Below are 9,125 nucleotides of genomic sequence, written 5' to 3' on the forward strand. Positions count from 1 at the left end.
TTCTCCCAGCCGGGTCCCCATCCATGTGTCTGGGTCCCTCAGTGTTGCGCCGGGACCCACATGGCAGCTCACAGCCTCTGTCATTCCATCCCAGGAGATGTGGCGGTGTCTTCTGGCCTATGGAAGTACTGCATTGGTGCTCAGATATACATGCAGGCGAAACACCCACAGACACAATAAAAAAGAATCATGTCACAACTTAAAAGAATAAACATACCTCCCAGACTCCACCTCAAGTCTTGTCCCCCAAATCTATTTCTTTTCCATAGTTCTTGTCAGTAAAGAAGGAACCTCCCCACTCCCTGTTTCTAAGCCAATGAGGACTCGGCTGAAGTGTTGTCACGGCAACACGACTATGTCTAATCCCGAAATGTTAGAACTGACAGTTCAGTTCTTCACTTAGACAACAGAATGCTGGCATGTATTTCTGCTGTCACCAGGCCGTGCTCAGTAAACCTTGACTCTGCAATCACCTTGGTTTCATTCAGAGGCCACCTGGAGGCCATCTTGCCCATTCACCCCCCAGTCTCGGGTCTCCCAGCAGTATCAGGGTCACTGGTTCCTCTTTCCACAGGGACCTGAGGCCCTCATCTTCATCTCCAGGCCTCTCCCTCAGGCCATCTTCAGACACTTAACAAAAGCAGTGGCAACTGTTTCCACTCAGGCTGGGGCCGTTTCTCTCTCATCATACTTTTTAGAAAAACTTTATGTTACTCATTATCGTGTCTACCATGTGTGGGGACGGGTGAGCACACGTCACAGCATGCATGTAGAGGTCAGAGGACAACTTTGTGGAGTTGATTCTCTCTTCTGTCTTTAAGTGGGTTCTGGGGATGTGGATGACAAGCACCTCGGCCCATTGAGCCATCTCTCCAACTCACCTTTCATAATCCTCAGAGGGACCAGGGGTGTTACAACTTAGACCTTAGGTCAAAGGGTTGAACTGTGGTTTTTGGGGGTTTTTTTTGTTTTTTGTTTTTGTTTTTCTAGGAGCCAGTATCAAAATCAAGGGAAAACCTTATCACTGATATGAGATGCAGAGAGATGATCCCATGTATCATCTCGTCTGGCACTCAACTCTATTGCCAGGGTATGTAAGAAAAGCCCCTACAGAGTACAAAAATAAGCATTCAGGAGGCAGAGCCAGGCAGATCTCTGTGAGTTCGAGGCCAGCCTGGGCTACAGAGCAAGATCCAGAACATGCACCAAAGCTACACAGAGAAACCCTCTCTCGAAAACAAACAACAACAAAAACCCCTGTGCTTTCTCACAAAACATCTCTTACCCAACATTTACAAAGATAAAAATGGCCAGAAGGGGCTGGAGAGATGGCTCAGAGGTAAAGATCACCTGCTCCTCCAGAGGTCCTGAGTTCAATTCCCAGCAACTACATGGTGGCTCACAACCTTCTGTAATGAGATCTGGTGCCCTCTTCTGGCATGCAGGATATGTGTAGACAGAACACTGTATATATACTAAACACATAAATCTTTAAAAAAAAATTTAAGAAATAAAAAAAGACAAGCTAGGTGGTGCTGGTGCATGTTTTTAATCCCAGCACTTAGGAGGCAGAGATAGGTGAATCTCTGTGAATTGGAGGCCAGCCTGGTCTACAGATTGAGTTCCAGGACAGTCAGAGACACAAAGAGAATCCCTGTCTCAAAAAGAAAAGAAAAGGAAAAGTGGCCGGGAATACAGCTACCTGGTGAAGTGCTTGCTTAGTTCAGGAGTATTAAAAAAAAGGGCCGTGGATTGTAGCTGGCCAAACCTGGCATTAGACGAGAATATGTCTCCGAGGGTGTTGAGGCGGAGGTAACCTCACCTCATGCAGTATCTCTGGCAAACGCTTACAATCCCTAAATCTTTCTCCCAACACTCAGTAGGCTCAATGTCTGGGATGTCCTCTGCTGACCTTCCTCCCCAGCACGTCCCTTCTCTGGGGCTCCCACTCTATCGTGGGGACACAACCCACTCATCATTCATATCGCAAACCGGGGTGACTCAATGGCTCCCTCCCTTGACTCAGAATCGGCCCTGCACAGTGCCCTTTCCTGACTCTGCCAAGGCACATGCCACCAGCACCCCTTACCTGGGCTTCTACAGCTGACCCCTGCAAGGCCTTTCTTTGTTCCAATCCATTCTCCACACCGCAGATAGGATCTTCCTTCTTCAACGAAATGTTTCAAGGGAAAAATAAGTAAATAAAATTATGACCATCTATTCAGTTTTTTGTCAATTTATACTTGTCCTGAATATATTTCAATTTTAAAAAAATAACACTTTTTTTGGGGGTGGCATATTGGGGATCCAACTCAGGGTCTTGCTCAGCATGACCCAGAAGGAGATACTGGGGGCTCAGCCTGTGTCTCTCTGCTTCCAGGGTGCCATGAAGTAAGATCTCCTTCTCCACCACTGTCTTCTCCCATCAGTTTCCCCTCCTGCCATTGCCCTCTCCAGCCATGATGCACGGAATGACCACAGACCACAAGCAAAAGTCATCGGCAAGCCATTGATGCATTTGTTTCTTACGGACTGTATTTTATGCCTTTTAGCTAAATCCTCATATTCTGAATCTCCCTAGAAAAAAGCAACCATCCTTAAACTCAACCGTTCACACAGTATCACACAACATCAAAGTCAAAACAATTCTGAGGGGCAGATAGAACCATTACTCTCATTTCCCAGGGAAGGGGATGGACTCCAAGGTGAAGGCGCCCAATCAAGATCTACACTGTGTATGTGGAAGCGCTGCCTCAAATTCACGTTCTTCCTCAGTATCTTGCAAAGTTGAGGGGCTAGGCAAGCTTGAACCCAGCGGTCACTGGAGGGGGCGGGCACCGCGGCTGGCTGCCTGGATCTTAAAGGAATATGCTCTGGCACGGTTTAAACACCAAGGCTGCTTGATAATGGTGAAAAAGGACCAACTGCTGTATGCTCACTGCTTAGGCAAAGAAAAGAAGGCAACTAAATGAACTGCCACTATGCAGACTGTTTTACACGATTCCGGGTGTTGGTGTTACCAATACAATTCAGACTAAATCTCACTTTCCGATAATTATTTTAAATATTCTGGATGCTATTTAGTTTATACAGGCAACGGGTGGGGGATGTCAAAATTCCTAAATGCCTAAATATTGCTTTTTTAACAAAAAAGGAGGGAAGGAGGGTGAGAAGTGACGAGGGAGGGGGTGAGAAAGCGAGAGCACTGCGGACATTCTCCGCTCACACAGTTGAGTAGCGGCGTCCGGTGTACAGGGACCAGGAAGGGGGTGCACGGAGAGCAGCCGGCGGGGTGTGCACGGTAAGCACCCCGAGTGGGGAATGCTCGGTGATCACCCGGAGGAGGGTGCTCGCTCGGAAAGCACCTGGAGGTGGGTGCACGGTGATCACCCGGAGATGGGTGCACCCTGAGCACCCGGAGGAGGGGTGCACGGTGAGCACCCGGAGGAGGGGTGCACGGTGATCACCCGGAGGAGGGGTGCACGGTGATCACCCGGAGGAGGGGTGCACGGTGATCACCCGGAGGAGGGGTGCACGGTGATCACCCGGAGGTGGGTGCACCCTGAACACCCGGAGAAGGGTGCTCGGTGATCACCCGGAGGTGGGGTGCACCCTGAGCACCCGGAAGAGGGGTGCACCCTGAGCACCCGGAGGAGGGGTGCACGGTGATCACCCGGAGGAGGGGTGCACGGTGATCACCCGGAGGTGGGTGCACCCTGAACACCCGGAGAAGGGTGCTCGGTGATCACCCGGAGGTGGGGTGCACCCTGAGCACCCGGAGGAGGGGTGCACGGTGATCACCCGGAGGTGGGTGCACCCTGAGCCCCCGGAGGAGGGTGCTCGGTGATCACCCGGAGGTGGGGTGCACGGTGATCACCCGGAGGAGGGGTGCACGGTGAGCATCTGGAGGCGCCGCAGCCACCACCTGCTTCAAGACAAGGCCCAGCGGAGCCCCGTGAGAGCCGCGGCTTCCCACCCTGGGGCTGGGTCGGAGGGTCCAGGTTCGGAAAGGTCCCGCAGACCCCCGGCCTGCTTCACCGTTCCCCGGAGCCTACCTGTCGACCACCAGATCCGGCGACCACCAAATCCGGCTCGCGGCCCACGACGCCTGCGCGGCCGGAAGCGGCCCGAGGCGAGCGCGAGGCTGCCCCCTGGTGGCCGCACAATGGACCCCCGCGGCAGCGGTGGCACGCTCACCCAGCCTCTGGCTCCGGCTTCCACTCCGCAAAGGAATGCCAGGACGCAACAACCAGGTTGAGCCTGGGGCTGGGAACCTCAGAGGGTTGCTTCGTGACCTACACTCTTTGCAAAGCGGTGGTTGCCAAAGGGTGGTCCTCAGAACAGCAGCATGAGCAAATGTCCGAAATGAAATTCTCAGCCCCCTGCAGACGAGCCCCGTTGTAGTACTCAACGGATGCTTCTAGATTTGAAAACTACATGTAAAGATGATTTGGGGGCTTCGACCTGAGACAGAAAGCTGAACTTCGCAGATTTCCAGGTCCAAGCCTCAAGCTGGCTATTTAAGTGATGTAAAGGCAGGAAGGTCTTAACATGCCATACTAGTATCTGTACGTGATGTGGACCGAGAGGGGTAGGGTTGCGAAACAGAAAATCAGACCTAACACTACCGAATTTGTTGTTTGTTTTGAGAGGGCCAGGCAAATATGACAGCCTGTCCTAATAACTCAATTCAGAACCAGACCTCGTCTCCAGGACCCTAACTGTTTAAAATATACGTATCATCTATTTCTGATCTACTTTCCAGGTTTGAAATCAAATATGGCATGCGGATTTAAAAAACCCATCTGTGCTTATTATCCAAACAATGAGTGTTAACTCCAAGCATGCTGAAGGACCTGGGTTCCATCGATCTAGGAAGCACCAGAGGGGTGGGGCAAAACAAACAAACAAACAAAAAAACAAAAAACCGCTCTATAAGCCACTTTTGTCTCCCAGAATGACGTGGGGCAAGGGTGGTGGTGGTGGAGCACTCAAAGGCCAGGGATGATAGCTACCCTTGGAGCTGGAATTAGAAGTAAGCATGAGCCACCCGATATGCATACTGGGAACTAAACTCAGGTTCTCTGCAAAAGCAACTCATGTTCTTTATTGCGGAGCCATCTCTCCAGTACCAAGAATATTTATAGTAGAAAATATACCCAGATGCATAACAGTAAGAATTTCAGAAGTAAATTATATGCATTCTATCTTGAAGCCTTAAAAACACTGCTTAATGAATACAGGGTTTCAGTTTGAGAAGATGAAAAAATTCTGGTGATGATTGGAGGTGATGGTTGCATAACAGTGTGAAATATACTGGATGCCACTGAAATATGCACTTGAAGCTGACTAAAATAGGGGCTGGAGAGATGGCTCCGTAGTTTAGAGCATTGGCTGTCTTCCGGAGGACCTGGGTTCCCGTCACCCACATGGCAGTTCCAACCGTCTGTGACTCAGTTCCAGAGGATCTGACCTCTGAGGGCACTGCACACGTGTGATACAAGCAAGGCGCCCATACACATAAAATTCAAAACCTTTTACAAAATGACTAAGATCATAGGGTGTGTTATGTATAGTTTGCGATAATAAAAAATGATGCTGTAGGGGCCTATGAGATGGCCAGCAGGTAAGGGTGCTTGCCACCAAGCCTGACCATCTAAGTTCAATCCTTAGGAGCCACATGGTGTAAGGGGAGAAAGGATTCTGTCAAGTTGTCCTTTGATCTCCATATGCACATGCATGGATACACACACACACACACACACACACACACATGTAATATTAAAAGTTAAGTTGATTTATATGTATTGACATGAAGAGATGCTCATAACACATGGGTGTAGTGGTTTTAATGTTAGGTATCTCCCATAGGCTCCCATGTTTCAATGGTCCTTTGGGAGTGAGACTGTTTTTTGGAAGTGGAGGCCCGCTGGAGGACGTGTGGCTTTATAAAGAGGCCTCACTTCCTGTTCACTCTCTGCTCCCTGAGTATAGGTGCCTATCTCCTGTGCCCACTACCATTCTTCTGCCCCCGGCTGTGGTATCTTCTTGAAATGGTGGCCTGTATCCCACTGGAAGAGTAAGCCAAAATAACAAACCTTTCTCCCTTAAGTTGCTTTTGTCAGGGTATTTTGTCACAGCAACGGGAAAGTAACAAAGTAAACAAAGATAAGGGTGGGGAAACAATCCCATGCTTTAAACAATGTATTTAAGGGGTTGGGGATTTAGCTCAGTGGTAGAGCGCTTGCAAGCGCAAGGCCTGGGTTCTGTCCTCAGCTCTGAAAAATAAAAATAAATGTATTTAATGTTGTGGTGGCGGAAGGTTGAACCCAGGGCCTCAAGCTATTCTCACGAAGTGGAAGCCAATAAGCCAGAGATTTCAAGAAAGGATGGGGGAGGGGACTTTCCAGAAAGATGGAGCTGATATCTGCAACTTCTCCTGCAAAGCGCAGCTTCAAGGTCAAAACAGAATCAATGCCACAGCTGTTTGTGGTGGGTCAAGGAAGACCAGAATTTGACACAGCACGAACCTGGTCAGGATATGTCTTTGTTCTGTTTTCTTCTGGCCTGAACTCCATATGTCTCTAAACCTGGAACTCTTCTGTCTAAGCATAGTGCAGAAGGGGGCTGGAGAGATGGCTCAGAGGTTAAGAGCACTAACTGCTCTTCCAAAGGTCCTGTGTTCAATTCCCAGCAATCACATGGAGGCTCACAGCCATCTGTAATGAGATCTGGTGCCCTTTTCTAGTATGCAGGCAGAACACTGCATCCATAGTAAATTAAAAAAAAAAAAAAAGGCATGGAACAGAAAGAAAATTCCTAAGTCAGGAGAGGGGAGGGAACCCCACATTTGTTCTGCCTTTTCTCTGTGCCCTTACCAGCCACCCCCAGCCACTTGCATCACAGCAGCCAACAAAAACCTGGAGCCAGACCCACCAGCGAGAACCTTCCCTTCTACCCAGGGGAACTGGACTCCCAAGAAGCCCAAACCAGCCTCCCTACTCCCCATGCCACGCTGCTCCATTGGTGTGGCACACTGTGGAGATGTCCTCGTGTTTGCTTTTAAGTGGAGAGTTTGCTTTATTCTTGGGGACACATGTATACAGTGATTAAGAACACACCTTCACTCACCTCCCTTCTCCACCCCTCCCACCTTCCCAACATGTCCCCTTCCCAACCCCAGGTCTTTTTCCTTCTCCTCTGTTTTCACAGACCGCTGGCTTCACCCTCAGAAAAGATTCTCCCTCCAAAATAGCTATCAACTGGCAACTGCTCCTCTGTAAGGGGGTGGGCCAAGAAAGCACCCCCGAATCTATGCTGGAATTTTAGTTGGCTTGGTCTTGTGCTGTGAGTTCACGAGGGCAATAGCTCTGGCTGTCCAGAAGACAGCATCCCACAGCACTGCCCATCCTCTGCATCCTTACATTCTTCCTGCCTCCTCTTCCTCTGCCAGGGTGCATGTGTACACAGTAAAGATGCCTCATTTAAAGGTGAGCACTCAGTGTCTACTCAGCACTATGCTGGGCTGACTGCATTGACTGCTTCTTGATGGTGAAACTAGAATCTCGGTCTCTGGCCCGGAACTGACATGGGTTCTCCGTGGAAACAAGAAGTACTGGATATGCTGGGTGTGGTGGTACTTGCCTGTAACACCAGCACTCACTGAGAGGCTGACTGACCTGCACATGAGACATCTGACTCCAATCAGCACAAGCCACTCTGAGGACTAGGCTCAAATGATGAGTGTTCTACTCATGTCCAGACTAACGCTGAATGAGGCACTCATGACACTCTTGAAACAAACATTAAAATTCACATTACCAGGAAGGGGCTAGAAAGATGGTTCAACAGTTACTGTTCTTGCAGAGGAACTGAGTTTGAGTCCCAGCACCCATCCTGGGTCACAATGCCTGTAACTCCAGCTCTAGGGGAATCCCAGGCCTCTGGCTTCTGAGGGTACCAGCACTCATATGTACATACCCACACATATAATCAAAGATAATCAATCTTTTTAACAAATGAAATTCCCAGTAAAGAAATGCAGGAAGCTGAGAGACAAACACAGATGTAATAGCAGAGTGGAGGGCAGGAACAGTGATTATGAAGACAGACTAGTAATAGAAGCAGCTCCTCTGCTCCTGTGAGGCAGGGTCTGGCTATCTTTTAGCCTCTGGAATGCTGGAATGACAGGCGTGTATCACTATGCCTGTTTTTTGTTTTTTGTTTTTTAAATGTATTTATTTATTATGTACACAGAAGAGGGCGCCAGATCTCATTACAGATGGCTGTGAGCCACCATGTGGGTGCTGGGAATTGAACTCAGGACCTCTGGAAGAGCACCTGTTTCTGTCAAGGCAGAATCTCATTTGGTTGCCTGGATTGACAATGGACTTGTCGTAAACCTCTGCATTCAGGCATCACAGGTACATGCTGCTACACCTGGCACATTGTGCTTCTTACGAAGTCCCAAAGAGCTTTGTTGAGTCAGCAGCCCCCCAAAAAATGTTGGGTCATTGATGGTAATTTCTGAGAATAAATATTCTTATACATTCTAGTTCCTCATACTGTATAAAACTCTTGTAGTCTAGAATTTCTCTACACTGGTTTGTTTTTGTTGTTTTTCGGGGGACAAAGTCTCGCTATGTGGCCTGGCTGGCCTGCAACTTGAGATGAAGACCAGGCTGGTCTTGAACTCATTGAGATCTGCCTGCCTCTGCCTCCTGAATACTGTTATTAAAGGCAAGCACCACCACAACTGACATCGAGGCTGTGTTTTGTTATTTTTATTATCTATGATTGATTTAAAAATGTATTATATAGAAATGATAGGATAAAAAGGTAGATGATTGTTGAATCTACTCTAAAGAAGAGAGAGATAGAAATGACAGCAAAAAAAAGAAATGTCAGCATAAAAGGGTAAATTATTGAATCTACTCTGAAAGAAAGGGGGAGAATATGGATATAATAAGATAAAAAGGTAAGATTATTCCATCTACTTTTAAAAGCCACTTCTAGTTTTAAATCTTTACATTGGATTGGATTTTTGTATATAGTATACCAATTATGTATATTGATACAAATTTGAGACTGATTTTGTTTTTAAAAAACTGTACATATATTTCTAA

General features: G+C 48.1%; 1 protein-coding gene across 2 annotated transcripts in view; it reads right to left on the reverse strand.

Moving 5' to 3' along the window:
* Window positions 1-4,148, reverse strand: part of Pomk (protein O-mannose kinase) — a 9,388-nt gene extending 5,240 nt beyond the window's left edge. Inside the window, exons 1-3 of one of the 2 annotated variants that reach the window (XM_036166773.1) lie at window positions 4,056-4,148; window positions 2,090-2,167; window positions 1-117 (exon numbers count right to left, since the gene is read on the reverse strand). The exon at window positions 1-117 is cut by the window's left edge and continues 17 nt beyond it. The gene's annotated coding sequence lies outside the window, so the exon portion shown is untranslated. Of the gene's footprint in view, window positions 129-2,089; window positions 2,168-4,055 lie in introns of both variants that reach the window. The other variant, XM_036166774.1, reaches the window with a different exon arrangement.
* Between the last annotated feature and the right edge of the window lie 4,977 nt (window positions 4,149-9,125).

This window comes from Onychomys torridus, chromosome 17, assembly GCF_903995425.1.
Source record: "Onychomys torridus chromosome 17, mOncTor1.1, whole genome shotgun sequence".
NCBI lineage: Eukaryota > Metazoa > Chordata > Mammalia > Rodentia > Cricetidae > Onychomys > Onychomys torridus.